Raw genomic sequence first — 23,475 nt, 5'->3', positions numbered from 1 at the left:
CTGATACCTTTGAAAAAGAGAGTTTTAAAACCAGTGAGCCCCTCCTCTGCCCTCTGTCTGTTCTCCTTCTTACCCTCCTGCTTCTCTAGAGCGGCATCTCTTCACCTGGGGCAGCTCCTGTGCCCTTCCTGTATTGGTGTGTGTGCAGGTGGCCAGGAGGGTATGTCTTTCATAGTACTTCATGTTTCTCAAAGCACCCCCGAGTCTTGCCCCAGATGCTTGGGAGCTGTGTGAGTTTAATTATAGCCCATCAGTGCTGGTTAATTTTTGCATAAATAGCATTATTTGTTTATATTTTCCTTTTAAATGCTGTATCTAGAAATTTGCAGAAAAGCAGGCAAAATTTTTTCTCCAAATATATGGGCAGCTTTGATTCTTCTTGTTTGCTTAATCTTGTGAACTTACTTCAATTAGCTCTTCTGAAATAATACATAAAATAGCACAGAGCACAGGTTAAGCTGCAGAGGTGAATGGGCTAATCATCTTGATAGCCGTCATTTCTTGAGTGATGATGCAGGCTAAGTGTTGTGCTTGCTCTGAAAACCTGATCTAATGCATTCCCTTCAAGGAGCAGTGGACGAGGAAAGAGCCAGAGAGGGGTGAAGTAGCACACCCCCAATCCACAGCTATCACAGGAGGTGGGAACCGGGACCCAGGTGTCCTTGTCTCAGAGCCTAATCTCTGACCTCTATTCAGAAAGTCTTCATTATTCACTTAAAGTAGATCCACCTAAAGATCCAAAGCAAACAGGGCTCCAGGATCCAAAATCAACAGCGACATGAAGCCTGGTTTCAGGAATTATCTTTCAGAATGTAGGAGGGCATGAGAGTCAGTTTATTCTCTCACATATAGAGCAAAATTAAGTTTTCATTGCGATTTCAACTGAGCAGAAGCGAGCATGACTCCAGCACCTGTGGGTTTGGTAGAGCTTTCTCATGGAGTATCACGCAGCACAAGCTCTCCCTCAGATGTGGAAGGTGTCTCTTCAACATGCAGGTGATTGTTTGTGCATGTGTGTTTGTGCTGTGATCTGGGGTGCTTTACCCTTGGCGGGCCAGCTGAAGCCAATCTTTCTGAGCGTGTCTTTGTGCAGCAGAACAAGGGCTCGCCCAGGTCATTTCCATGGGTCTCAGAGGCCAAGGGCCCCTACAATATTGCAATGGACCCACCAGCGGAATGCGGGAGAATCAGCGAGTGCCCTCCAGCTCCTTTTCTGCCCACAGGTCTTGAGACTGGTCAGGGGACTAGCTCCGGCCAGCATTGGCAGCTTTACCTGATCTCATTCTTCTGCGATTGACTTTGAGGAGACTTTGGTTCAAGGAGGGTGAGAGGCACCCGGAGCTCCCCACCTGTGGCCACACCCAACAGCAGGGCCAGCCCAGCTCACCCAGAGCCACCACCCACACCCAGCTGCCAAGCAGGTGGAGCTGCAGACAGCGAGGGGGCAGAGTCAGGAGTCAGGGGTTGTGGGCTGCGGCACCATAGGCTGGGAGCGTCCCTCCTGACAGGCCTGGGCCACACAGGCAGGGAGGGCTCAGTCTGCAGAGAGAAGACCCCTCATGGCAGATCTCTCCACGAGGGCGGGGCTGCCCTCAGCCTCATCGCTGTGGAGACTGGTGGTGCTCACTGGGCCTCAGGACATGGCCCAGCCAGGGTGAAGGTGGACTTTGCACTGGCCTGGCCTGGCAGGACATGCTGAGCTGGCAGTGTGTGACCTTTGCACCTTTCTAGTGGGGGAGCCAACAGGAGGAGGCAAAGCTCTCCTAGAGGGAGGATCCAGCTTCCTGCAGGGATCTCACACCAAGCAGGGGCAGCCTGGGCCCCTGTGCTGCAGTGCAGCCAAGGCTCGGGAATCTCAGAGTTTCCCAGCTAAATTCAAAGGAGGAGGGCGCTGCTCCTTGTCACAATAAATTATTCAAATTTCTGCAATGTGTCAGAGTTGAGTTTGTCTCCGTCCGACATCCTCCCCGCACAAGAAAGAGCTCAGCTCTCCAGTCCAGGCCGGTGAGGAAGGGGACTTGAAGAAGGGAGAGGAGGGATCAGGTTCCCATCAAAACTGCTCAGAAACCGAACTTGAGAAAAACCAGGCTGCCTGATCATGCTCCCAGGTGACAGAGGTGGTCCCCAGGTCTTGCCCCTCTTCCTGGAATGGAAGGGTCCCCCGTGGATGGTCACAGAAGGGCCTGGAGCACAAGCGCCTTCACATAGGGCATCGTTCACACATGATTCAGTTGCAGAAGGAAAAAAATCTGTTCCTCCCTCGAAGAGAGCCGTTCTGCAGCAAGTGAGTGTGCAAATCGCCCGGCACACCCCGGTCTGCCACAGGCCACTCAGAGGTCACTGCTGGCCTGGTCTGGGTAGGCCCAAGAGACAGAACAGCGATCGACCAGCCTGTGCAGGTTCTGGAGAAACCACCTCCTGCCGAGGGGCTTGCTGAGCCTCGCTCTAGCCACCTGGAGACAGTGACCACTGCCTTCCTGTTACCCTGTGGGGGGTCTCAAAGTCAAAGCGGCTGTGGAGTCAGGCAAGCAAGCTCACTGGCCAGACGTGGCCAGTTTGTGTCTGTTTGCTGTGGCTCTTGTTGAATTGCCGGGGATCTGAGGAAGCGTCCACCTCAGCACGGGACAGGGCTTTGGGGAGGGCCATGGAGTCCTGCGTGGACTCCATGTGATGTGCATGTTCCCGTTGGGTTGGCGTGACTCAGCCAGTCCTCTGGCTTCCTAGGGACGCTGCAGAAACTTCATGACCCACAATCAGCTTGACCCGGGGTTTGGGGGAGTTTGAACACGAACCCGATGTTTTATTATTAATCTGGTTGGATTTCCTAGCTTTCTTAGTTGGCTTAAGGGGAGCCAGCCTGAGGAATCCTGACCTAAGGAGACGATGTTGAGGTGTACTGACCAACAAGACCTGAGAAATCACAGCTCAATATAAAGTTGTCTGTGGTAAAAAAAGAAAGAATAGCCCCCGAAGCACGGAGGCCCGGGAGGTGGGCAAGCCACCCTCAGGCCCGTGTTTGCTGCCCCCTTTTCCACCGCGCTCTGATTCTGTGGGATTCCCTCTGAAGCCGCGTGGTTGTGAGGTCCGTCAACTGCACCCCTACATTCCTGCCCCCAGGTCCCCAGGAAGGGGGCCCCCGTCCCTTGGTGACTGGGGCCTGGGTCCTCCCTGGGTCACAGAGCTCCCTGGGCTTTTGAGTGCTCACTGCGCTTGCTGTGGACCCAGCTGATGGCTCTGCCCCACGGGTGCCGCAGGCTGGGCGAGAGGGGTCTGGTCCTGTGGTCCACGATCCTTTCTTGGCTGCGCGCCTGCGGTGAGCGCTTCTCTGTAGCGCTCTCCTGGGCGAGTTCAGAGTGGCTCTCCTCGTCTGGGCTAAGCGGGGGTTGTGTGGAGTGTCATGCTTTGGAACTGGGAACTTTGGGGGAGGACAGGAGGGGAAAGGAAGCATGTGGTTCCCAGGAAGGCCCCACGTTCTCCCTGGGAGCCTCTCGCTGACCTGATGGCACAGCGCACAGCAGGCCGCACACTGGTGCTCAGGAGGCCACTGCCCAGGAGGGCCGGGGTCCATCCCGCCACTCAGCTCTCCAGAGTGATCCGTGAAAACAGGAGAGTTCATGGCGAGGTGCCTCTCCACAGGGCACGTGCTCCGCAGCCTGCAAAGCCCGGTGAGCGCTGCTCTCAGCCTTAGCTACGTCTCCACTCTTAGTTCCTGGCTTTGGTTGACCCGAAACATCACCAAGGTTAGTTGAGCATAGGTGACACCTGTGCCCCGTGTCCTGGTGGCTGGTGGTTTGGTCACCATTCCTCATGGCCTCCAGTTCCCCTTCCTCGGGCCTCCACCCATAAACACCCCTGGACCCCCGTCAGGGAGGCAGGTGGAGGCCACTCTCCCGCCAGCCACCTCAGAAGTACCCTTTCTCTTTCACGATTGGCATACTGCACGGTGGGCACCACAGGCCCGGCCCAGCAAGGCTCAGGAGGCCGGGAGGAAAACTCAGTTAATCCTGGGAAAGGCCGAACCTTGATCGCACCACACCCACATGGCTCTTATCCCAAGTGTGAAGCTGCAGGCAATTTTTTGGTCTCCTTTATGTGATGTATTTATTGTATATGCCAAAGCATCTCTGGAAAGATCTGTGTGGCTTCAGAGGAGATTGTTGGCTGGGGTCAGTGTGGGAGGGAGACTGGACACGTGTGACCTTTGGTTTACAGTTTGAACCAAGTGAAGTGTTGGTTTTTAAAAAAACAATGTTTAAGTGAAAATTTGGCAGTGTGCACGTGTGACTCTGTTTCCAGCAGAGTTGAGGTGGGCACTTCTACAAGCCGAAGCTAACCCCCAGCACAGGCGCAGGACAAACAGACCTCTGCCTACGGCTGCCACAGTGACTTTCAATTAAAATGTGATCTTTTATTGGTTCAGGAGCCGGTGGGGCTCTTGGGAGAGGGCCTGGTGTGCAGGGCTGGTCCCGTGGGCACAGGAGGAGGGGGCTGGCATCCAGGGACGGCACAGACAGCCAGTGCACCAGGCCTCCCAGACCAGAGGGACCTGCAGGGCAGGAGACCACGGCTGCACAGTGCAAATAGAAAGTGCAAAGAGAGGGTTTTTGTGGCTTCAAATGACTGTAGGCAGTGGTGGTTTTCTATTATATAGGGCTGTGACTAAACTCCACGAATAACTTGGAGTGTGAAGTTAAAATAGATCAACTTTGCCTCTAATCAGATGGCAAGTGTGAAGCTAGAAGCACTAGCAGTCGCTGAAGACGCAGTACACGCAGTCGGCCCTGGGCATGGGCCCTGTGCTCACTCCAGCTGGCTCAGGAGGTGTGCTGACAAGAGTGGGGTCTTGAAGCCTCTTCTGGAGTGTGGGCAGGGAGGGGTCCCAGGAGGACTGTGGACTTGGCCTGAGGCTTGCAGGGACCCATGGCTGCTGGCCTACCTTCTGACATGACCCCCATTCCTGCCTCCTTCTCCCTTCCTTCTCTGTGCAGAAGTCCCCCAAACCCCTCATGAATGAGCCGTGCCATTAGCAAGGGCCAAGCATGTGTGTCTCTCCACAATGTCAGAAGGGCACGGGATAGCAATCCCTTCTCAGGTACACCACTTTCAGCAGCTGCAGCTCACCAAACGCTCATCACCTGGTAGGCATAAGCTGGGCAATCACAGATTTTTTTATTTCAAACATAATTACTAATATCTGTAGCCTGAAAACTCTGTTCTACACACCATGGAGTCACCAGGGCAGGCACAGCCTGAGGACTGCTGTTCTACACACCATGGAGTCACTCAGGGCAGGCACAGCCTGAGGACTGCTGTTCTACACACCATGGAGTCACTCAGGGCAGGCACAGCCTGAGGACTGCTGTTCTACACACCATGGAGTCACCAGGGCAGGTGCAGCCTGAGGACTGCTGTCCTGCACACCATGGAGTCACCCAGGGCAGGTGCAGCCTGCTCTCTACACCGTCCATCCCTGATCTACCACTAAGAGGAATGGCAGCAGGACCATGTTCCTGGTTCCTTCCTGCTGTCTATCACGTGAGTCGTGAGGGAGGAAGAGGTCTCTCACAGTTACACGGAGGCAGATAGTCCTGCTGGTTTGTAAGATGTGCCTGTTCCTTTTGGTCAGAGGCTAGAGCAGCCATGGGATTCTCCCAGACTGACCCAGTCAGCCACTTGGGTCTCTGCAGGCCAGAAGTCTTCGACCACAAAAGTCAGGACCACAGAGCAAATTGCGCCCTGGCCACACCAACTCATAACACCCAAGACACCAACGGGTCAGTGACTGCCTTCCTGTACTCCCCGTTTGGAGACACACACACACCCACACACCCACACACACACACACACACCAGTGACTGCCTTCCTGTACTCCCCGTTTGGACACACACACACACACCAGTGACTGCCTTCCTGTACTCCCCGTTTGGACACACACACACACACACACACACACACACACACACACCCTTGGGTTATATAAATGGGCTCGGAGGATCCACGCTGTTGCACCCCTGGCTTTTCTTACAGCGTACCTTGGAGCACTAACCCTCCAGCTCTGCTACCTCTGGTTGGGGTGTTGAGGAGAGGAGCTCTGGTTTCAGAGGCACCTGCGGGCGGGGTCCATATTTGGGAGCATCCTGGGTCGGCCATGGATTCCAGCATCCCTCCTGTTGGCTCCGCGGTGCTGGCGGCGGCGGAGGACCCCGCTGTGAGCCTGACTGCAGTCAGAGGCTGAACACCTGCCAGGAGAGGAGAGGCCCCTTTTGTAGTTCATGCGACTAATCCATGCTCACTGTGCGTCAGTAAAGTGGGAACCGTCTGCAGATCAGAGCAACAGATTTGTTTCTGCTGGCATGATTAAGGAGCTGGAGACCCACCTGCAGCCATGGTGACAGGCAGGCGTGGCTGCAGGAGGCCGAGGCCCTGGCCTCCTCTGGCTCAGACCCGAGGGTACTGGCCTGTGGGGGCATGGGTGCAGGCTGCTGTCCTCTGGCCCCTGATTGCGGTTTGTTTTTGTGGAATTTGCTGGTTCCCTGGACCTGGTGCTGGACCCAGTTAAAGACACAGTCGTCTGAAAACCATCACCTGGGGCTGGCCATGCGAAGGCCACAGTGGGACCCCAGGGGTGAGATGGATTCCCCTTTGAGCAGACAGACCCTGGAAATAAGCCATGAGACCTTATCCTCCCAGGGCCCAGTCACCCACAAACTCCTCGTTCCCTGCAGCGGTCCTCACTTCTGGGGCGTGGCTCCTGGGACCTCCGCAGTAGACTGGTGGCCTGTTGCCGTGCTCCTGTGTTGTTTCCTGGCCTGGGGGCGGGGGGATGGAGGGCAGCACTTACACATACTGTGAAGCTTCCCTTTCTTCTCTCCTTATAGTCTGGGACCCTAAGGGCAAGGACTGAGGACCAATCACCTCTGCTTCTCAGGGCTCACAGTGATGAGTTCATCAACACACAGGGGGTGACTGGGAGGGGTGAGGACACTCAGGAAGCCCTCGATCAGCACTGAGTGGAGGATCAGGAGGGCACCCAGGCCACTGTCCCCTCCACCTCCCAGGGGGGCCTCTGCAGTGCCCTGAACCCTTGCCACTGTGTTCCGGGTGCTCTTTGGCCAGGGCAGGTGTCAAAGGAGAAAGGCCTCCTAGCAGGGGACTGACTGCAGGTGGTCGAGTGTGTGTGTGTGTGTGTGTGTGTGTGTGTGTGGTCCTCTGAGGAGGGCTGGGGTGCCCGTCCCAACAGGCAGGAAGGGCATGTCTAGTTCTGGATCCCTGGTCCATGTCAGCTCAGGGACCATGTGAAGGGGACGTGTCTCTTCTTAACTCCAATCTCCATCACTTTTCAGGCTCATGGCTTGTTCAGTGTTTCTGTGCTGGCCTGCTCAGCACAGCAGAGGGGCCGGCAGTCACGCCACCTTGTAGCGACCCTGGGGAATAACTAACAGGGACGCTCGTCTGTACTGATGCCCTTGGGACGAGATGCTAAAGGCAGAGTGGAGGGCAGTTGGAATTTCCACTAAACACCCCCTTTTTCTTATGGGAGGCAGGAGCCCCCCAGTTCTGCCCTGTGTGGCCCCAGATCCACAGTGCAGCAGGAACTGGGGGTTGTGTCTGACACGCTGTGTGGGTGAATTCCAGCCCAGTTCGCCACTGGCATCTGTGCCAGGGTGAGTCTGCCTGGTAGTGTGGAGTTGAGCCCACGCGGTCTTAGAAAACTGTGGACGAATCTTCAGGAGGTCTTGAGTCCTAAGGATAATGTTCCCCCAAGGGGCCATACAAGTCTCTCTGCTAGCCCCCTCACTCTACGTATGAGGGAACCAGGGTCCAGGAGAGATCAGGGACTTGCCCAGAGCGCCACACGTCCACCAGGCTCCAGGCAAGAGCCAGAGGCTCAGGCCCACAGCCATGCTCCGCAGTGCTCGGCGCCAGGGCCACACCGGGTAGACCTGAGAGCGGACAGGGCAAGTGCAGCCCCAGGCCCAGGCTCCGGAGGCAGCTCCTCAGGGGAAAGGCCCGTCTCCCCTCCCCCTTCCCTGGCTCTTCTCTGCTTCTGTGCCCTCTGCCCCTTGGGTGACCTCCCTGGTGGTGTCAGGGTCTGGGGCTGTGTGTTCAGCTCCCAAGGGTGAGGTTGTGCCTCGTGGCCTCCTGTTCTCAGGGCCCGGCACACCATGAACACGTGGCCTTCAGTAAAATCTGTTGCTCTGAAGCCTCCCTGGCTGGCACACTCCCTGCAGCCAACAGCAGGCCTGCCTGGGCCCGGGGACTCCATCTCCCACGTCACAGCTGGAGGTGCAGGAGGTCTCCAATGGCACCGAGCCTGGCCTGTCTGGCCACAGTGGAGTCCAGCCGGGGCCCTGCTCCTCCACAAAGCTCTAGGGTGGTCAAGTGACCCAGTGGACATGGCGCACCTGGGGCCAGCCTGTGCTGCACTTCAGTCCTCACGGCAGAGTGGCCTCCGCTCATCTGAAGCGTGCCTGTTGCCTGTGTCAGGAGGCCACCTGAAGTGCCGGACCCCTCCCCCAGGTCTGCGCAGGTGTGAGTCTCGGAAGATGAGTCCTCAGTCGCGTTCCCGTTGCTGTCCTGTACCACAGCCTGCTTCCCCTCCCGAGGACACCCTAGTGCAGCCCCAGTGGGCACTCCATTCTGAGATGACCCTGCAGAGGGAGGCCAGGCGGCAGGGCCCTCTGGGTGTGTGCTGCCCTGGGTCAACCCGTTTCAGAAGAGTGGGCCCCTGCTCGGCTTCGTCGGACTCAGCATTTTACTGTCTCTCTTGATCATCACTTTGCGCAGAAGAGCCGGCGGTTGCTCTGGGAGTGAGTGTGTGCGGTGATCCCGTGAGGTCTGCTGCTCTAGGAAGGGGACAGGCACATGTACCCGGCCCATGGGTCCCCTCTGCTTGCTCTATACTAACCTGGGAAAGTGTGTCCTTCACTCTCTGGCCTTCATTCATCGACAGCTTGTGTTTTTTCTAAGGATTCAGTGTCTGTGTGTGCTAAGTTCTCCCATATCTCTTAGTTTTGAAAAATGCTTCTGGGGTGTCACTTTGACATTGGCTTTGAAATGACACTGTGTACATAGTACCCTGCACCAGGCCCGCCAGGATCTCAATATCATCCTGAGAAAGTCCTTAACGCCAAGGTGGACAATTCCTCTCTTACCCAGAGACGAGTTCCTTGGTTCTCAACTAAGCGGTCAGGGCTGCTTTGTTTTGTATTGCAAGAGCATTTTCACTGGCCGGACCGAGGTAAATGCTGTCGTTGACAGAAAGCGTGACTCAGACCTGCTTCTCTGTGGCTCGACTTTGCAGCCCAGTGGTTAAAAGCTCCTTGTCTCTCCTGATTCACGGCTCTCTTCAGCAGCCTCTCCTCCACCCGGCTCAAAGTCCCTCTTTTCTCTTCACGGTGCTCAGGGGCCAGGAGGAGCCGGTCGACCCAGCCAGGTCCACGTCCTGCACTCCTGGTGCCACACTGGTTCCTGAGGTGGTCATGTGAGACACACAAGCAAGCGAGGCCTCCAGCCTAGGGCGGGCCGGGCAGTGCTTCCCGTAACTGGTGAACTTCACCTTCAGGGCGGAAAACGGGAAGTCCTCTGGACTCAGGAGAGGCTTGGGAGGAAGCAGAGCACCAGCCCTTTCCCAAGTTCCAGCCTCAAGGGACGGGCTTTCAGAGGAGGTGAGGCAGGAAGCAGAACAAACCACCTGGCTACTTCAAGTGGACACAGGCCCGGAGAAAGTGGAGGGAGGTTCAGAGTGGGACGCTCCTCACCCGGGGCTTCAGTTGACAGATGCTCCATGCCTGAAATCTGCACCGCCGTGGGTTGGGCTGTGTCCTGCCACAATGTGCGAGGACATTCCAGCCTCCGCCTCCTTGAGCGCGAGCTTGTTGGGAAACAGGGCCTTTGCACGGCCATCAGGCTGAGGTGGGGCCTTCGGGTGGGCCCCCCTGGAGTGGCTGGAGTCTTGTAAGAAGCGTGAAGTGCCATGAAGATAGGCACTGGGCAGGGGCCAGGAGACATCCGAGGACAAGACTGGCCGTGGTGCCGCTCCCAGAGTCTCGCCTGAGGCAGGTCTCGCCTTTTGATGCAAACTTGGGACTCTTCACGCCAGGTGCACCAGGGGCGTGGCAGCACCAGGAGAGGGGAGAGAGCTCCGAGAGCCCCTGGGTCCCGCAGGTGTGTGGCTGCACGGACACACTTCAGGTTACTGAGGGAAGGAAGTCCTGCCGTCTGCAGGCTCCTGGTCTGTGGCCCTGGGAAATGCAGCCGGTCCTCCAGTGACCAGCCAGACCCTTCTGGAAAGGACCCAACGACCGACGTGCAGCTCCGGCTGTACTCGTCGCCAACTCCAAAAGCTGAGAAAACAATACCGAGCGCCAGGGCCCAGGCATGCAGGACCCCAAAGGGCAAACCCCTGGTGCGCGGGGGCTCACAGGGACGGTACAGAGCCGGCGCCCCCATCGTCACAGCCGGCCGCCCCAGAGAGCCTGCTGTGTTCTTCTGCCGTCAGTGCCTTCTTCAGCCCACTGAGGCCCTCCCCCCACCCTGAGAGTGACACTGGCCCCGCACCTGAGGACCTGGCCACAGGCCTCGAGACGGCTTCACGCCAGGTGGTTGTGATCTCGCCTCCTCCCTCCCTGAGTTTCCTTCTTTCCTTCCCTCCCTTCCTCTTCCTCTTTCTTTTGTATGGGGGGTAAGCCGGGGGTCTCCTGCACTCTACGAAGCCCTCCACCACTGAGCTGCACCCCGTCCTTTTGCCTTTTATTTGGAGACAGGGCCTCCCTAAGTTGCTGAGGTGCCCTTGAACTTGAGATCCTCCTGCCTTAGCCCTGGCAAAGCTGGCATCACAGGTGTGCACCACCACGGAGCCCCATGCTAAACAGACTTCCTTCTACAGAGCAAGGACTGGTGTGCACTCCCTCCCATGTTCCGTGGGTCTTCCTGTCTGGGTCAGGCCAGCCTGGCCACACCCTGCTGGAACCTCCCAGCCTTCGTGCTTCTCAACAACGCCCTGAGCTCCCAGAGCCATGCCTCAAGCAGGTCTCGCCTGTTGATGCGAACTTGGGACTCTTCACGCCAACCTTCTGCAGTGAGAGGGGCACACACCCCATCAGGAGGCAGGTGCCCAGCAAGGCCTGGGCTGGGGGAGCTCTGCACACAGCTCGGGGCACAGGGAGTGGGGCCCATCCCTTTTGTCTGACTTGGGGACGGCCGCTGAGGGCTGCTGAGAGTCCACAGATCCCTTTGTCTGACTTGGGGACGGCCGCTGAGGGCTGCTGAGAGTCCACAGCGTCTGCTCACCTCTCCCCACCCTGTCCTGTAACCAAACACCAAAAGTACAAAATGTTAGTCTTTCTGGTTGTTTCTTACCAAAAGTACCCTGGGAAGCTTTCTATACGCCAGAACTAAAAAATAAAGAATGTTTTTGTTTTCAAATAGCCCAGCTGCCTTGGGAACCCTCAGATCTGACACTAACTCACTCCCTTGTAAGGTGCTGGCCACTCTTACTAAGTGCTCACTGCTTGCTTCCTGTGCTGAGCTCTTTTCTTGCACTTTTCCTTTCTATTCACAATAGTCCTAGCAGGTTTGTTGTCACCATTTATTAACAGACAAAAACACGGGCTCAGGAAGGTGGAGCCAAGTGCCAGGGGTGGCCTGCTGGCAGGCTGGAGCCCAGATGGTACGCTGTGTGGACAGGGCACCCTCTAAGGGCCTCTGCACAGCCTCAGCGCCCGGGCTGTGCACAAGCTGTCAGCCAGCTCCACGCAGACTCTGCTCACCTACCTGCGAACCAGGAACTTCTGTAGGTCCTGGGGAGGGGCAGAGCCAGGACGCGGGATGGAAGGGATTCTAGCTCTTCCTGACTTTGTAGCTCACTGGGCAGGGGAGGAGCTGTGCCACAGGAGAGAGTGCACACTGCAGGAAGCTGCTCTCTGGGGACCTGCAGGTGCTGTGGGAAGGCGTTCTTGGCCCCCACTTCTGTGCCCCTGTCTCCCATCAAGAGGGCTCCTGCCTTGCTTTTTCTGTGGAGCAAGCGGCTCATCCAAGTCTGCAGGTGGCTGTGGGTCCTGGAGAGCTCAAACAGCGAACGTCTGAACCCTTGGTCTTACCACGCAGAGTCAGGCCGGAAGGGTCTCCGTTATCCACATTCCGGTTGCAGGAGACCAGCCTGTCTGCAGAATCCCTAACCTCCCTGGAAACCAACCTTCCTTACTCTGGTAGAGATCTCCGTCTTTGGGGATGTTGGAGCCCAGGGTCTCACCAGGGAGTGCGTCTGCGTCTGCAGAGTCCAGGCCTCTACTCGGGCAAGGCAGGGCTGGAGTCGCTCGCCTTCCAGCACAGCCCGTGGTTCTGCAGGGCAAGAGTGAGGATGATGCCGAGGGTGGGACCCATGGGGACAACCCAGGGTGGTTTCCAGCCCCTTTCCAGGCCATGGACTTGGTCTCCTGCCGCGGGATATCCCTGTATCTGACTAAATGGTGAGGTTTTCTAGAGTGGCAAGGGCCACCTCCAGAGCTGGTGGCCACTGGACTGCTGAGGACACACGTGATGGCTGCCCTGGCTGGGCCGTGACTCAGGAGTCACAGTGTGTACCCCACATTCCACGTTCTTTGGGCTTTAGTGCTTCATGAGCCCCAAACACCTGTCCGTTGGCACCCTCCCACACGCCAAGACTCCTCTGCGTGCTCCTCTTGGCCCAGCCCTGGCCATTCCGAAGCCAGAGGCCGCTGGGTCCCTGAACAGGCCTCTTGGGCTTCCTTCCATCTTGCCCCACCTGGAAGCGTCCCCTTTCTCTTCTGCTTAGGAAGGCCAGTCCCTGTCGTGTGACCATCTTTTCTTTCATGGAGAGAAGACCCAGGGTGTGTTTGGCCTGACTTTTCCATGGTGGAGTCAAGAACCAACCCTGAGGGAGTGGTGACCACAGGGTGACCCATTCAGGACTTCCTCCAGGCCCTGCCCCTGCTCGTGAAGGACAGAATTCAGTCGTCACAGCTGTGGAGGCTGCAGGGCCCGGATCACGAGGCTGACAGACGGGGTGTCCGAGGCCCTTGACTGGCTTGTGGGTGCGCCTTCCCACCACGTTTTCACACCATGACAGGGACGGGCTCTCCTCTCTCTCAGTTGGTGCATGGCGAGGGTACGTTGCGGTGTATTCACACATGCACTTAACATAACTTGGTCAGTCTCGGGGGTCCCTTCCCCAGGTGCTAATCCATCCATCAGGGCTCCACCCTCCTGACCTAGTGGCTTCCAGGGTCCCCTGGCTCACACCACCTCCTTGGGGAAGGACGCAGACATTCAGCTCCGGAGGTGAGTGAATTGGTTTCTTGCTGACACCTTGATCTTGGACTTCAACCTCCAGTCAGTGGGAGGACAGCCTCTGCTGTTCCAGGTCACTGATGGTGGCACTTTACGGTGGCTTTAGAAACTCAGTCCACTAGGCAACAGGTGGCAGAGCACGTTCAGAAACTCTGACACCACCTTGATCTCTGCTGCTAATATTGACAGAAGTCACTCGCGGTGCAGTCCCCTGAGACACTACTGAGCCTCTGCGCGGGTGACTGTGCTCCCTCCAGGCCTCCGCTTCTCCCACCCACCGCATGCTTGGGACACTGCCCTGGGAAATAGGAGTCATGTGGAAGGTGGGACGCAGGGTGAGGTTAGCCAGAACATCACCGCCCTCTGGCCTGGCCCCTCGCCCTTGGAGCCTTGGAACCTCCTCTCTGCTCCTGCAAAGTGCTGACCTGGCCCTCAGGACTCCTGTGCTTCCAAGCAACCGGGAGGGAGGTTCAGACAGGGACGTCACCCCAGGTTGGCAGGGCTTGGGCAGCTGCGGTGGTGTTCAAAATTCCCAGTTACTCTGACATCACTACAAGGTTAGACCCAGGACCACCCTCAGGGTGGCCCGGCTGAGGAGCCCCACCTGGAAGCGCCCAAGCAGGCTGCCCATGTAGAGTGGGCCGCCTCCGACCCTGACTCCAGCTCACAGGAGTGACGGGTCACCACCGGTGTGACGCCAGTGGTGACGTGAAGCAGAGGTTCTGGGTGATCTGTGACAGAGCAGGGAACTGAGCAGGGTCAGCAGCGTCAGGGAGAGCCTCCCGGGGCCTGGAGCTGCCCCTCCCCTGCGCTGGCAGTGCTGTCTGTGGGACGGTCACCAGCTCTTGTGATTCCCCACAGGGTTCCCTTCTGAATGAGCCCCTCCTACCCACCCTGTACCTGCCATCCCCAGCTCTTTGTTTGTAAAGAGGGCCCCTCACTGGGTGAGCTTCAGGCCTTCAGAACCCGGATGTCCTGCCGTGGAAAGCCAGCTGGAGGAAGGCCAGCGCTGGTGACCTCGCAGGCCCCCGTGGGAGGGGGTCACTGCATCCCGGGGAGGCCAGGCTGGGGTGAAATGGGAGGGTCCTGGCCGCAGCACGACCCCACCACGTGGGCCCTTTTGGCAGCGCTGGGAGTTTGGAATGTGGGGAGTGGCAGAGACATCCAGGAGGAATGTTGGGGCGGGCTGCTGGGAAGGCTCCGGCTCCGTGGGGGAGAGGGGGAGAGGGGGAGAGGGAGGGGGAGAGGGCGTGGAGGAGAGCGGAGTCTGGCCATCCAGCTACTTTGAAACCTCTCCCCTCTGGAAGGGGGCTAGCTGAGTGTTACCGAGACTTCTCAGGGGGCCTGGGCTCAGCGGGCAGGATGCTGTTTTCCGTCTGACTCCCTCGAGCCCTTTGTGGGATTCGAGGCCTGAGCCCGGGGCTGCTGTTCTCCTGTGGGTGCAGCGGCCTCTACCCTCCTGCTGGCCTCCCCCACCCCATGCCGCCCTCAGCCAGGCCCCCAACACAGGTCCAGGGCATCTCTGGACTTCCAGGTCTCTGTCCCTCTGCTCAGCCTGCTCTTCCCTTCCCCAGTCTGTCTCCCTCCCTGAGGAGACCCTGTGTGGCCAGGAGACTGCCTGAGGCACAAGTGCCCCTTTCTCGGGACCCTTCCTCGCCCACTCCCTGGGTGCTCCGTCCTGGGTGCTGGAGGACAGTGCTGGTCCCAGGCACACAGACCCCTCCTGAGGGAGGTGCCCCACTTCTGCACTTACCACAGCCGCTCTGTGGGTCGGCACCTGCGGACACCCAGCGTGCCCTGAGCAGCGGGCCCACTCCAGCTCAGAGGGGTGTTCAGGGGCACTGCTGATGAAGTCCCTCCACCCCCAGGTTCTCCTGAGGGCGGGGCTGAAGGGAACTGCTGGGGTCTCCTCCTGGACCTTCCCTGAGCCCACTGTGGTCAGTCAGGGAAGATGGTCCTCACCAATGTTTCTGATGAGGTTCTGAGAGGGAGGTCTCCTGCCCGTGGTGGCTCAGCGGGTCAAGGAGCTGATGCAAACCGCAGCTCTCCCTGGCAGAGTGTGCATCTGCCCAGGCTCCCCAGGGCAGCCCGCCTCCCCAGGACAGCGTGGCCACTTCAGGTCCTCCTCCAGGCCCCGATTAGCACAGCCTCTGGAGGCAAGCCTTCCAGATCTGATGGAACGGGCGCTGTGCTCTCCCGCGGGGGCAGTGGAGGTCAGGGGAGTCCTGGGGCTCCACGTTTTGACCAGGTTCTCAGAAACCTGTGTCTCTGTTCACTGGGGCCAAGGACGACCCATGAAAGGCGCAGGGCGGGGCTGCAGCCAGGCCTCCGGACCCAGTCCACCCAGGGCTCTGGTCCTTTCCGCTCCCACAGCAGGTCTGAACCGGGCAGTGCCCTTGCTGGCTCTGAGGAGGGCTGGGCCTGGGCATTTCCCCACTGTCCCCCCTGGGGACTCCGTGGCTCCAGTTCCCATGGGGTTATCACCCCTCAAACACCTGCCTCCAGCCGTGAAGTGGGAGCCGGTGCAGCCTGAAGGTAGGTGTACAGATTGGAGCAGCCCAGCTTGCTGGGGCTCTGGGTATACAGTTGGCGCTCAGTAGGGACAGCAGCTCTGGCCACTCGCATGTCGACGTTGCCCTGCCTCTTCCAAGGCAGGTTCTTGGAGAGGCCGTTGGGAACCAGAGCAGCCTGAGCCTGCTTCCAGGGGCCGTGGTGGGAGTCCAGGACAGCTACAGCTTGGGCCTTTTGCCCTGCACCCACCCAGCAGAGGAGACCACGGGGCCGCTGGTCCAGCCCACCAGCCTCGTGGCCCACGTGTCCAGCCCAGACGTGACTCCTGCAGGCAGTGAAGATGCCGCTGCAGTATCCACAGCTGCGGTGGACGCTCTGTGCCCTCCACAGAGGGGCTGGTCCTCTGCCTTCCTGGACACAGAGGCGGGGCTGTGGCCAGGTCGGGCGGCAGGACCCTCGTGCCCACTTGGACCCTGGCTTGACTACAGCTGCACACACTGTGATGGAGCTGTGGGGCCTGCGTGCCAGGGCTGGACCAGGAGGGCGCCGCTCTGCCGCCAGCCCCCTGCCCCCCATTTGTCTCTTGGAGACCATCCTGCCGCCAGCACTGGTGCACTGCAGGGCCTCCTCCTGGGCCCTCAGTGGGCACACATGTGCACGGTGGACAAGGACACAGGCCCATGCGGCATAGACACTGTCCCTCTGGACTTGACTTGCTGTAGAGGTTTCTGAGTCCTCTGTCTTGATCATGGTGCCACCCCATCACCTCAAGGGGCCAGTGCTCCCCAACCTTCCACATGTGGTCAACCACCACGTCCTCGTACATCAGGCACACCACAGCCCTGCGTGTGCCGTGCCTCGCAGGGCTGGCCTGCCCCTCCTCCTTCCCACCATGCGCGGTCACTGACCCGCTTGGCTCTGACTGCTGATACATGGCTTCTTTATTTAATCATTTCCCAAGGAACAAGGAAACTGCAGGAGAAATTGTGGCACCACGGAATGACTCATGACCTAAACCATTCTCTGGGAACCAGCATGCTCACTGTGTCCTGGAGAAGGGGGTCTCCGAGGAAGGGTCTGAGGAGTTCGCAGAGAGTGGCTCTCGGGTCAGCTGGGTGCTTGGCAGCTGGATGGAAAAGAATCCCACCAAGTTCCAGTCGAAGGCCGAGATGGATCTATTTAGGAAAATAGAGACTATTCAAGGGACACTGCGGGCCACTGGCAGAGTGAGAGATGCATTTGGGGTTCCCAGCTCGTCTTTTACGGGGGGCGTGGTGAGGGGTGCTGTGGGAAGGTCTGTAGGAAGTTATCGTCCAGTGATCGTGAGACAGTTTGGTGGTCTGGACAGTGTCCAGTCCTCAGGAGGATCTGATCAATGTCTACTGTGCTGGAAAGTCCCCTAAATTATAGGTTCCTCTAGAAAGGCTCTCTCTCTTTGCCCAGCTGGTTTACTGGGAGTTCATCAACAGTGCACAGGAAGATCTACAGGTGGCCAGGCATCTGGGAGTAGCGGGCCTGCGAGGGAGGCCGGCTTAGGGAGTGACCGGCCTGGAAAAGAAGGCGGAACTCTGAATCGAAATCCTCTTTCCTGTCCTTCCTTTCTACCTATGTCCTACTCCTTCTATCAAATAGATCAAACGTGGTCGTTTTCGTTCCAAATGGCCTTTAAACACCAAAGTTCACTCCATTTCTGTTGACAGCAAGCTGGCTGTGATCACTGCCCAGTGGCCATCCCATGCCTGCTGAGAGGGACCAGGGCCGTGGGCCTGCCTCGCCAGCCCCGGGTCCCCGTCCGCTTTCCGTGGCTGGGACGGAACACCTGAGGAAGACAACTTAGGAGAGAGAGTCCTTTTGGCTCCCGGCCCCACAGGTCCTTGGTTGCTGGCTCCGGGCACACACGCGGTGGCAGAAGGGGGCTGCTCATGGCACCTGGGAAGCAGAGGGGGCGGGGGAGACAGGAAGGAGGAAGGGGCTGGGGCAAGATCACCCCAGTGATGTGCTTCTCCAACCAGGCCTCCCGCTTCTGCCACTCCCAGCCACGCCGTCAGACCACTGATCTGTCGCTGATGCGGTGAGACCCCCGGCTCAAGCCCACCGAGAGCCCCCTCTCTGAATACTGCTGCACTGGAGACCAGCCCCTCAACACAGGAGCTCTTGGGCGACACTCCAGATCCAAGTCACTGCACCGACTCTTATCCCTTCTGGAGAGCTGGCCAGCGCCCAGGCAGCACCCTGGAGGAAACCCTGACCCCTGATGGTCACTGTTCTGTGACTGGCAGAAGCCCTGCTCTGTCCCCTCACCCCCGGGCCCCAGTCCCAGTCTGTCACCTTTTCCACATCTTCTTCAGGGAGCGGAGGGCGGCCTGGCCCGTTAGGGAGAGCCCAAGGCGTGCACAGCCGTGATGGTGCAGGAGGTGAGGCTTCCGGGGGCTCGGCCCGTTGGGGACAGAGCTGTCTGTAAGCTGAAGAAGGCAAGTGCCCTCAGAGGAGCCTTCGTGTGGTCTGAGTGTGTGCACACGTGAGCAGTGTGAGCGTCCAGATAGACTCGTCATGCCAGCTCTAACTTATAAACCTGGTGTGCCGGAGGTTGGCAAAGGAGAACCGCGAGACCTTAGCCAGCTTCCCCAAGTGACCTCGAGTTGCTTTTGAAGCAGGAATCGGCGAGCTTCCGCCCCTGTCTCCTCCAGCTGGCTTTGTAAATAGAGTTTACTGACACAGCCTCCTGTGTCCCGTGCCTACCCTCTGTGGCTACTTTGTCACGGCAGCAGAGATGGGCAACTGGGACAGAGACCAAGAGCCTGCAGGACTGAAAGGCTTTATGGTGTGGCCCTTTGTGCAGCATGTGCCCACTGGTCACCCACTAGATACTCACACAGCACACCACACACCATGTACCGGGAAGTCTCACCTACACACACGTACACACACACGCAGTAGGTACACACATCACACACGTCACATACGCACACCACACCAGTCACACACTATGTACGCACAGATACCCTCCTGCCTGAGGGGCTGCCCCGGCTGGGCAGTGTGGCTCGGCCAGAGGATTGGCTACTGCACTGTGCGAGCGGCAGACATCTAGACACAGAGCTCCCTCTTCCGTAGTTTTCTTGTATCCTTCATGACCTGTCACTTCTGGGACCATGTCCAGGTAGGTGTCAACCTCAGATGTGTGTGGGCTGCTTGGATCTGAGCCTCTGGCTGCCGGGGTGCGCCTGGTGGCTCCTGAGCACTGTTTCCGAGCACCCGGATTACTCCCTGTTGACAGCACACGCCCTGTCTCCTCCCTGAGCACCCCTCTCCTCCTGAGTACCCGCTTTCCTCTGAGCCCCCCGTTCTGTGCTGGTGAGCCACTGAAGGTCTAGCCTGTGGAGATGTTGGCCTTGCATGCAGCATTTGGGTATGACTTAGCGAAGTGACTTTGTGAGCTCAGTAGAACTCTGTATCCTGCAGCCAGGTTTATCCAGGGAAATTCAGGACCTGGCTCTCCAGGTCAATGTCCCTCAGCCTGACCGTTCTGCTCCAGGAGGTCCCGGGGGCTGCCTGGGCAGAGGCCACATGTCTTCCTGGGGACATGTCCCTGCCTCATTCTGCTGGAGACACAGGCTCAGCTCTGAGGCCTCCCCTGCAACCACGTCACAGCTGAGCCTGTGCATGGACACACCCTGTGTGTGGACCCACGCTGGGCGGTCGATGCCAGGATGGCCACTCTCTCACTGTCCTGTCAGGTTGGCATCTGTGTTCACCAGCTGACTGCGCTGGTTGGCAGACGCCCCTGGGAGGTCCTCCCCTGGAACACGTGGGCCCGTGGCTCACAGACCCACAACGGAGTGTCTGGCGGGCTGTGAGGTGGCATCCTGCTCGGGTCCCGGCTCTCCTGGGTGAAGGCTCCCGCCTTGGGCTCCTCCCCTGCAGGTGGAGACAGTGGTAATGGCACCTCCCACAGTCCCTGGGAGGTGAGTGAGGCCATGTGCTTGGAGCTCCGAGGACACTATGGGGTCCCTGGCCAGAGCAGCCCGCAGCTGACACAGAGGCCAGGGCTGGATCATCTCCTGAGATCCATGTAATTGCTGGACACAGGGTGGACATTATCATGTTGAAAAATTCAATTTCATGCTAAGTCACATGAAAAATGTCTTCTGAGAACTCCTGTCTGAGGGGCTGCCCCAAGTGGCCAGCGTGGCTCAACAGTGTCCTGGGCTGTTTCCAGGAGCTGCTTGTCTTCAGCTTGTACCCAGTGGATGGGCTGGGCTGCCGTCTCCCCAGCCAATGTCCTCTGTGTCCCTGGGCCTCTGTATCCTGCCAGAGGGTGACGCTCAGACAATAGGAGGAAGCTGCCCAGCGAGGATTCAGGAAACCAAATCAGCTGACTAGAGGAGGAGACGCAGACAGCTGGAGACCGGGGGGCACTGAGGCATCAGGTGCTGGGAGACGTCAGGGCCAGAGGTCGACTAGGCCGCGTGCCAGAGCACCTCCAGGAAGCGAGATGGAGGTGGAGGGGAGGCCGAGGGGCGCGCTCAGCCACCCCTTCCTCGGGGCCCTGGGCTTCCAGCACAGGTGGGAAGAGGTTGCAGCGGGTTGTGGGAGCAGCACCGGGCATTTGGATTCCGCCACTCCAGGGGCAGGGGACCATCGGCATTGGAGCCCGGGTTTGGGAAGCAGGGAGCCGGAGGTCGTGCATCCCTCGCCTTTGCCTCTGCCAGCTGCACTTTAGCCAGGGAGAGGTTCTCTGGTCCACCTGCCTGGACCCAGCCCCTCTGGGACAGTTTTACCTGCTGGAAGCTTCTCTACTGACGAGAAGCATGTGAGGAGGCGGTCATACCTCCTGAAGGGGAGCTGGACGGATGGGGACGTTTTATACCGAGGTGGCCTGCTTCAGCTGATGCCCTCCAGGCATATTGGGCTGCGTGAGGAAGTTATTGATGGACACAGGGCAGTGCGACTTTAGGGAGCAGTGCCGTGCTGCAGCTTGCTCGTCTGCCCCAGGCCCACACGGAGCTGCCCCTCTGTGCTGGGTTGCACACAGACCCAGGAGAGAGCAGCTGGGTTCTTCAGCACCCCCCACCTCCGGGCTGACCCTGTCCCTGCCACAGCTCCTCTAGCACTTGGTCCCTGGTTGCCTTTCATGGGCAGCCTGCAGCCCGGGTTCCAGAACCACAGGTAACACGCCCGTCTCCCCGGGCTGGTGGGGGGCTGCAGCCCTTCTTGCTCCACGGGTCTTTTTCCAAGTCACACGGAGCAGCAAGTGCTCCAGTCAGAAGCCCCCCGTGAGGACCGAGGTGGCCTGCTTCAGCTGATGCCCTCCAGGCTTCCTGCTTACGCGACCCTTACTTGTACCTTCTCCATTATGTGATGATCTTTTTAAAAATCAGTTTCTCTTAAATTCTCGCTCACTGCTCAATGTGTTAAGATCATTAACTCCCAAGAGCAGAGGTGATACCTATTCCACCTTTGCATTCCCAGGACAATCCTTGTAAATATTGCATGCCAGATTACCACTCCTGGACGTGGAGTGGCTGTCACAGATGTGGTATGGTGTACGCACAGAGGCCACAGGACACCTTGGTGGAGCACTCCGCTGCCACCTGAAGACAGACCGCTGGTTCCTCCAGGGTAGCTGGGGGAATAGCCTCTGTTGCCCCACCTGTGAGATGAAGGGCAGTCTTGGTGGCCTGTGGGGGCCCCTCCACTGCTAATTACCCAGTTACTGGCATTCTGGGTCAGTATTGTATTTTTTCTCATTTTTTAATTTGTTAGAAAAAAAAAAAATGAGTGATTGGGAAAGGTTGGCTTGCAGCCTGATGCAGTAACTGGCTGATCTTGCCCTCTCCAGGCCAAAGCCTGCAGTCCTGGAGAGAACGTGAGAAGACCCCGACTCAGACGGGGGACAGCGGATAGCCCAGGACGTGGTCTGAGGAGAAGGAAGGAGGGCCGCGCTGGGGCTGTTCCTGCTCTGTGAGAACTCACTCCCTCCCCGGGGGAGGCACCAGGCAGAAGACGGGTCTTGCCAGGTTGAGAAGACAGAGGCGGACCCTGGCTGAGCTGGGTGCCTGGACTTTGCAGAGAAGAGAGTGGGGAGTCATGTAGAAAGAACTCCAGGAATCCACACAAGCACAGGACGGAATCCCACCAGCTTAGGCGAAGCTGTAAACTGAAACTTTCCAGAACTTGCAAACACACTAGATTCCGGTCAAGCCCAAGAAAAGAGACACAAGAAAAAAATGGGAGGATTAAGTATGGATCCTAAAAGGGGCATCGCTTAGGAGAGGCGCTGCCTTAGCCGCGGAGTAGATGCCACCCCAACCTGCCCTAGTGGCCCTAAAACCAGCTCTGGAAAGGGTGGAGTTAAGCCAGTTACTCAAAACAGTACAGCGTTATCAGGAGGGGAAGATGGTGCAGACATTCAGCAGTCACCACCACGATGTCCAGCAGCCCTCAAACCTCACCAGACACCGGAAGCCCAGGAGGTGACTCGAGGCCAGGAGCCAAGCTGGTCCACGTGTGCTCTCCGCAGAGAGAGGGTGGAGTCCGCCTTCGGGACGTCCAAGCAGCAGTTTAGATACAATTAGGGAAGGAAGGAAGATTGGCTATGAGGAAGAAAGAGAAAGAACTGGAGTTGTGGAAATATTATCTGCACAGGAGAATCCTCCGGATGAACTTAGCAGAATAAATATTGCAGAAGCAAGGGTCACTTGATTTGAAGGCTTCCTGGTAGAATGTATTTAAAACGAAGCAGTTAGGGGGAAGAAAGGTTAAAAAATGAACAAAGCCTCAGTGACCAAGGGGACAGTTCAGGTCAATGCAAATGTCCGTACACAGAGAAGTGGAGGCCCAGCCCGAGAGCAGGCAGAAAAACCTTGGAGAGAACGACTCCGTTGTTTTCTGGTTCGATCATATTGGAAAACCAGCACTTGGGTACACAGGTGTGTATTTTACCCTGTGTTTCAAATTCCTGTGGAATGTGAGACGCTCACACCATCACACAAAAGAGCAAAAGGCCCCAAGGCCACTTCTCAAAAGAAGAAATACAAATGGCCAACAAATACCTGCAAAAAAGCTACGTGTCATCAGCCATCAGGGAAATGCAAACCAAGAGTCGAGGAGGTGCTCTCGTCCCAGTTAGAGGGGCTGCCATCGAAGTCACACACGGAAAGTGCTGGTGAAGACGGGGTGGGGGGACCCTGCGGGCTGCGGTGGGCGTGTGGGTAGCACAGCACCCTGCAGAGTGGGTGGGGGTCCTTGGAACCCAGGCGGGGGCCACCACCTGCCCAGCTGAGCCACTCCAGGCCCTGCTCACCACTGTGGAGGTGTGGAACCAGGCAGGAGTGGGCACAACAGTGGCCTGTATGCTGACACACACACGCCACACCACGTGCAAGGCAGTGTCACCTAGACACACACCCACCACACACACACACCAGGTACACACACCACACCACACAGTGTACACCATGTCCCACACTCAGGTCACATACACACACCACACCAGTCACATCCTAGACACACACAACACACCACACACACACCATACCACGTGCGAGGCACTCTCACCTACATACACACCACACACACCAGGTACACACACCACATCATACACTATAGACCATGTCCCACACTCAGGTCACATCCACACCCCACACCACGCAA

At 58.0% G+C, this 23,475-nt stretch overlaps 2 long non-coding RNA genes across 6 annotated transcripts in view; one reads left to right on the top strand and one right to left on the bottom strand.

Annotated features, from left to right (window-relative positions):
• Positions 1-15,662, bottom strand: part of LOC125617593 — a 30,004-nt gene extending 14,342 nt beyond the window's left edge. The window contains exons 1-3 of one of the 5 annotated variants that reach the window (XR_007348620.1): positions 15,065-15,662; positions 6,706-6,809; positions 6,033-6,239 (exon numbers count right to left, since the gene is read on the bottom strand). This is a non-coding gene — a long non-coding RNA (uncharacterized LOC125617593). Of the gene's footprint in view, positions 1-6,032; positions 6,240-6,705; positions 6,810-8,908; positions 11,708-15,064 lie in introns of those variants that run through there. The other 4 variants (XR_007348621.1, XR_007348622.1, XR_007348623.1 and 1 more) reach the window with 4 other exon arrangements.
• A 3,331-nt stretch (positions 15,663-18,993) lies between these two features.
• Positions 18,994-22,751, top strand: LOC125617594. Its single transcript, XR_007348625.1, has 2 exons — positions 18,994-21,547; positions 21,662-22,751. It is a non-coding gene; the product is annotated as an uncharacterized LOC125617594 (long non-coding RNA).
• Positions 22,752-23,475: the final 724 nt, after the last annotated feature.

The sequence above is a fragment of the Marmota marmota genome, unplaced genomic scaffold (genome assembly GCF_001458135.2).
Source record: "Marmota marmota marmota unplaced genomic scaffold, marMar, whole genome shotgun sequence".
NCBI lineage: Eukaryota > Metazoa > Chordata > Mammalia > Rodentia > Sciuridae > Marmota > Marmota marmota.
This window is presented reverse-complemented; position numbering and strand designations above follow the sequence as displayed.